The sequence below is a fragment of the Acyrthosiphon pisum genome, chromosome A2 (genome assembly GCF_005508785.2).
Source record: "Acyrthosiphon pisum isolate AL4f chromosome A2, pea_aphid_22Mar2018_4r6ur, whole genome shotgun sequence".
Lineage (NCBI taxonomy): Eukaryota > Metazoa > Arthropoda > Insecta > Hemiptera > Aphididae > Acyrthosiphon > Acyrthosiphon pisum.
Genome location: NC_042495.1, coordinates 11,784,757 through 11,792,265, shown reverse-complemented (window position 1 = coordinate 11,792,265; position 7,509 = coordinate 11,784,757).

Here is a 7,509-nt window from a genome sequence, read left to right as displayed (position 1 = left end):
ACCCAAGTGCAGATCGACTAAAATAAGTGCAATTCGACCATATCCCAAGAATTTACCACCGGACAAGAGCAAACAAAATAATATTATGAATCATGATATATATATAAATAATCGTACATTGTATTCAAACGAGTTTTACTGTTGTTGGTGTGAAATATTCAAATTCCTTGCCACTGCAGTAGCGCAATTATTGGACAAACGTGGGTGCCCTTAACGATGGGTCCTACAGCATATTTCAAATTTTTACGCTTACCCTTGCGTCAACGAAATTTGTGATCGATAAATTGTCAAATAATAGAATAATTCTAACATAAAACGTCATGATATCAAATGGGTAGGTACAAATATTTCTTAAGCTTACTGTGCAGTGGGTGTTGAGTGGGTCACTGCAATGGGCTGTGTTAAATTTGAATTGTATTGAACTGTTGAAGCAGCTGTGTATAATAAGTGTTTTAACATAATATATAATGCAAATGCATAAAAACGCAGGTAAATTTAATTAAGTAAATCACAGATATTCGCGCTCGCTGCTAAATATTACAATAGCAGATATTTGTTTATAAGCGTGAATCTGCGTAAAAATAATATAATAATAAAAATACTATTTAATGATTGTTTTCTTCTCGATGGCTGAAAACGAAAAAAAATACACATACGCGATAACCACGGATACTATACGAGACAGGTCATTTTCGATGTCAAAAAACAAACTTTATTGGCAAACTAATAGAAAACACACATTACAAGAAATGTGTGCAATAAGCGAAAACGCTCGCCTGAAAATGACGGAGATAATCCGAATAGAAAACATACTGCAGATAATGCTATCGGTACGTTATATCTAATAATCTTGTTAATCAATCGTAATCCGTTTTCAAAACTAAAATCCATCAAACCAAATCCATTCAGTGTTGTCTGGCTTTTTGGTCTAAGAGCCACTTTCTTCATACAGACGCAGCCCCAAGTGCAGTATCCAAAAACGTAGGTAAATTTAATTGGGTAAATCACAGATATTCGCGTGAAATGCTAAATATTACTATGGTCGATATTTGTTTATAAGCGTGAATATGCGTAAAAATGTATGATAGTAAAAATACTAATAACTAATTGTTTTCTCGATGGGTGAAAACGAAAAAAAGTACACAAACGTGATAACTACGGATACTATACGAGACAGATCGTTTTCGATGTCAGAAAACAAACTTTATTGGCAAACTAATAGAAAACACACATTACAAGAAATGTGTGCAATAAGCGAAAACGCTCGCCTGAAGATGACGGAGATAATCCGAATAGAAAACATACTGCAGATAATGCTATCGGTAAGTTATATCGGTATTCCGTATAGAACGCGTACAATTTGTGGAGTTACGATCGTATAGGTACATAAATAATTAAGTCAATGCTACATAACATAATTAATACTATCAGAAACGTCAAAATTTGAGAATATAAATACCAGAAAAATTTAGTTTTAACAAATAATAATAAATCCTGACATTCCTGAAGCGAATAGGTAAAAAATTGATAGTTAATAATTAAATTAGAAAAAAAAATTAATATAATTTCTATAGATTGAAAGAAGAATTTAAATGTATCGAAGAAAAGGACATTGAAAATATTGAACTCCCCAAAATTAATTTAATTCAAAGTCTAGAAAATCAAATATTTATAAGTATGATATTAGAAAATGTATAAAAAAAAATGTATTATTTTATCACTTGTTTGTTTATGTAGATTGTAAATGATTTACATTATTCTCTAAATGTCTAAAATATTGACTAGAAATTATATTATTTTTTGAAGGTTCTTCAGACAATAACACTAGTAGTACATCTAATGATTGGAAAAAATTAAATGAAGAAAAAACTATTTCAACTTCTGAGATCAAACTTTCCCTCAGAAATGGTTTTGATGAATCATTTTATGTGTTTATCACCGTGATTTCTGTACCAAAGAAAATGATTAAAACTCAAATTGATATATTACTTTAGAGTTTTGTAGAAAACAAACTGTTAAGATGGTGTATGCTTCCGATTCTATGTTTATCGTGGACATTCATTATTAAATATTTAAACTACAAAATTCTAATCTCTTCATCGAACAATTATAGACTAACTAAATTTATGACACACGTTTGTTAGAGAAAAATACTGTAAGGATAGAATTAACACAAATGGGAGCAGTGAATTGTAAAAATGTAAGTATATCTATGAATGCAAAAACTATTATTGAAGTAAAAATTCCTAGTCAAGTAAAAAAAAACCAAATATTTTATTTATTCTTCCTCGTCGATGATGAGAATAAAATGTTTTGAATATAATATATATATCATCTATCTGAAAACTGTTTTGTATTCTATACTTCTATTAAAGTGAAACAAACACTCTAGGTGGGTGAAAATACTAGTACCTTCCCGTTCAAGTTACCTAATATTAAATTTGTTGTGTCACACCTCTGACCCAAAGTGCAAATTCAGTTGAATCACTATTGAATATACGTCCACAAATCAACATCCAAAAATGGATTCAAAGTTGATTTGATAGGCAAATGTGACACGATTCAACATTTAATATACGTATATTTTGGGCCAACCGTACACACCCAAATTGTATAATATAATATTATTTGGGTATACCTATAGTTATAATTTAATTTAACAGAATATTTATTTAGGGGAAGCCAGTGGAATGTTGATGAAAACTGTCATACAACAAGTTATCTAGTACCTACAGGAACTTCAGAAAATAAAAATTAAAATAAATGACACATTCCATGTTAAAATAAAAATTAAACGAATTATTTTAATAATTTAAAATCTAGATTTATTTAAACATATTATTATTTATGATTTTAAAAATCGAGGAAATATATAAAAAAATAATAATAATAAGATATTGTATTTTATAAAATAAAGTTGAGATAAATTTATCCTTAATAATCTATATAATTATATTATTACTCACATAGAATTTGAAGGGCATTGTTTAATGTATCAACATATTGATATTATAACTTACTAAATCTTTTTCTAATTGAGAATCATTTAAATTAGCTTCAAGTCAGTGATGTTCCCTTTTTTATGAGACTATACTAAACTGAAGAACGCCAAAATATAGGTATTTAATTTTCTTTTTACGATAAAAGTGGTGAAGAGGTTTAATTAATAACCAAAAAAATATGTACATATGTTCAAACATTATATCCAAAACTCAGTGAAACTAATTTTTTTAGGTGTGGAAATGAACAATTACTTATACCCACTTAACTTTTTGATAATTTAAAAATGTGTTCATTGCTATTGTCAATTTAGATTTAATTTTAAAAAACATTAATTAATCTCAAATAACTATACTATTATATATTTTACTATATTTAAAATGAATTCTATTAATTTAAAAAAACCTATATAATGTTTTTTTTTTTGAAATTGCTGACTATAGTAGATAAAAAAGTGCAAACACTATTTTCGTCGGTGCCAATTAAAGTCCTTGGGTAAATAACTAGGAGGTTATAAGTATCATTTTCTTAAGACTTCAAACTGCATGGTTATTACCTGGTTTTTACTGTGGACAATATTCTACACCATTATTTTTAACTTGCAATTCACTATGTCATGCTAGAGGTTCAAAAATAAATCAAAAATGAACTTCGCTTTTTCGACACTCGGCAACCCCATTTGATTTGTGTGGGGGCTACGGTTGGTACGCATTTTTTCTTATGTGAGGTCGTCACAAAGAACCCGGGTGGTCACCCATCCGGGAGCCTGCTCGACAGCTGCAAACATTACTATATTAGTGACTGCGTCCAATCACCGCGCTTCTCCAGGTCACCATAAAATGAACTCTAATACCAACCACGTTATATTGTATGTTATATGTTTATATATTTACCAGTTTAAATTCTTGTCAAAAGTATTATATGTAATATTTCACGTAATATTAAGAAAAATTGTATGCAATATTACAGTCCTTAATACAGCAAGAGCACTGAGTAGTAAAATATATAATGGTAAATACAGATAAGTGTAAATTGAATCATGTGTTTGTCGTTGCCACGTCAATAAAATCAAATAGGTTAAGTAACTTGATTGTCGTATTTAAAAGGTGATTTTGAAATGATTTACTATAGATAATTGTATATTTTAGAAAATTAAGGTTTCAGAAATATTGTAAAAATATATTGGAATACGTCATGTTATTATTGGTATTAGCAAGACAGTTAAGCCATTTATTAATCATAGAAATATCAAAAAAACTAGGTAGGTTTATAGTTACGTATCTACTATAGGTACAGAGTGTGACGGTATATTATATGAAAACAAATGTAATATGTCCATTTATGTTCAATTATTAATCGCTAGGGATCAAAATGTGTATCGGTAATTAGGTATTTTTTCATTGCCCAACATTTTTAAAAACCCAAAATATGTAGATATATTAAAAATTTGAAATAAGTATACAAATAGTATGTATTAATCTAATTAAAAAATATAAAATTTATCACAAAAGGATACTGAAAAAGTTCAACAAATCAAAATTTAATGCCGCCAGCTGATGCCATTATTAATTAAGAAAAATAAATCAATAAAGGTACCTATTTTAATATAGTAATATTGTAAAATATATCAATTTTTTGAACTTATAGTACCCACCTATATGAAATCAAAAAAATTTGCAATCGGATCAGAAGTTTTAAGTCTTAAGTAGCTAGTACATAATATAATATAATTTATAGGGGTCAACAAATAATATTTTTTCGATTTTTTTTCCAATTATATTGTCGTTAAATACATTTTTTTTGAAAGGAATTTAGATTCGTATTAATGTTAAATATAATATAACGAGCCTGCAGGCTGATGGGCCTTCCGCTGGTAAATTATTTAACTAAAAGTTGTTTTTGAATAAATCTGGCTTATCAAATCTGTCCTAAGTGCACCAGCTATAATTGTATAACTAATTTTAATTACGTTAAGTAATATTGACGCAAGTAAAATAGAATCTAACTACAACTATAACTTTAGCATAACTACGACCTGCAGCCACATTTTAATTGGTTGACAGAATATCACTTCACGCGTGAAACTCAGCACGCTCAGTACTGTGTTGGCAGCTATTTTAAGTCGACGAAAAATAATTAAATTAATTGAAAACATTACTTTTCTTTACTTTACTTTAAACACTATAAAATTAATAAATACCAAACTTAAAAAAAGTTTAAGGCTTACAAGACATTAAGTTTAATTAAACTGAATAAAATATAAGCTAATTCTATTCGAATAAACAGTGTACGCTGTATAGGCAGTTAGCACAATCGTCGTCAACATTAAACAATACTAGCCAACAGAGTATATTGTCAATTTTATATACGACATAGAGTTTATACGTCATACTAATATAATAATAATATATAACGTCATTGAAGTAGGTGTATACCAGGGATGGGCAACTGGCCGCATCCGGCCCGCGTACCATTTTTCACTGGCCCGTGCTATATTTCAATTTAGTTTATAAAAATATAAAATGTTAAGATTTTTCTGTATTTTATTTTATTATACTTATAAAATTATTAAAACCGATAGCATTATGTTTATCGTAAACGTAGATATAAATTCTTATCCAGTATTTAAATTTATAGTTAATTAACTATTAAATATAAGTAATATTATATAATTTATAGGGGTATAATAGTTATACGGTTTTTTTTTGCTTTCTATGTTCTCTAGCCCGCTAGATTTTTGAACATTCGAAATTGGCCCTCTAGTGGCATTGGGTTGCCCTGGTATAAACAAAAGTATATTGTGTGACAAGGGCTGGAAGTGAGCTATTTCAGTCGCGGGCGAACCGCAGTCATTTCACAAAAGACTGAAATTGCCTTCCCGCACGAGCCACACCTACTATTTTTTGTCACGCCTCTGCGTTCATCGATCACGATTTACGGCAGAGGTAATGCACTATGCACTATGCAACAACCAGACTATTCTACGAAAACAATTTCATGAAAGAAAATTGTTTGCGCGTCATGCAGGGAGGTTATAATATGAATATTATAAGATGTCAATTGCTTGAAATCTAATTAAATAGTGTACGTTGGGTTCTCGTACACGATTCAACTTAAACTAAGTAATAGTATACGATAGAAATGTATAGCTATAGCTTGAATAATAAATACAATACGTGTGATGCAGTATTATGAACACCGAAAGAGATTTCTAAAGCAAAATTACTAATAGAACATAATAATGCCGGAAATCACACTGCAGCATTGAAAGTAGAAAACTTTAAAATATCTAGCAATAAACCCTATCAGATTTTTGATAAGGCGATCGGTGATCTTCCAAATGAAGTTTTATGTAATTTACAAAACGAAAGTTCTGTTAAATGCGTTATACAAAAGCAATTGCTTTAACGTTAACGTAGCAATTTCAACCCTTCTTATCTTACTTGCTTAGAAGATTTGAAAATTGAAGGTAAATATAGCAGATTATTTGTATAATGTTCAAAGATTGTTGCTTTTGTATTATAGATAGGTATAAATTATTCCCAAATATTAAATTTAAATTATAATTGTTTATTGTTTATCAATTAGTGTGCGAATTTGTATGCACTAAAAAGTGTCAAAATATGCCATATAATATGCAGTCAAAATCGTAAAAATGTGCAACAAATATGCAAGAAAAAATACTTCAAATTGTGCATATGATAAAAAATTTTCAATTTAATAGTTTATAAAAGTGTGACTCAATAATAATTTTAAATATATTAAATAACTATTATATATTACAGCTACTATTAATATAAACAAAAAAAAAATTGTAATTTATAATTAAATATTAACTAAATGAATAAAAATAATAATAATATTCACTTAGTGCCTACATAATGTATTATTACATTTTATGGTTGATAAAATATTTTTTTTAATTTTTGATTTAACATGCAAAACATTTTGATTTTTGTCAAATTATGCAGAAATATTCGATAATCATTAAATGTGCAGTAATATGCAAAAAAAAATTACCATTAACTTCAAACTATTTGAACACGTAAAGATTAGGTACTGATAAATTATTTTTAAACTGTACATATTTTTATTACCAATTAAACTTTTGAGTTAAATTTTATTATACATAAATAGAAAAATGTTATCATGTAGCCTATATGCAGTATAAATTGTATTTAATTTGTATTTTAGGTCATTGAAAGAAGGAAAGCGGTTTTCGTTGTACGAAAACTTGGATTTAAACCATGAACGAGTTATAATTTTCACTGTGGAGAAGCAAGTACTTGGTATTGTGACTAAAATTTTAACCTCAATCCTGATTATTTTATGAAATTATAATATGTTATAGGAGTCCGTAAAAATGATTTTTATTACATGATTTTATTACCGCGGTATATTATTTATTAGAACGTAAGACAACTTCAATTTATGAAACTATGTTTAAAACAATTCTTGAAAAATATGAACAGCAAAATTTGTTCCCCGACCATAGGACTTAACATGTCG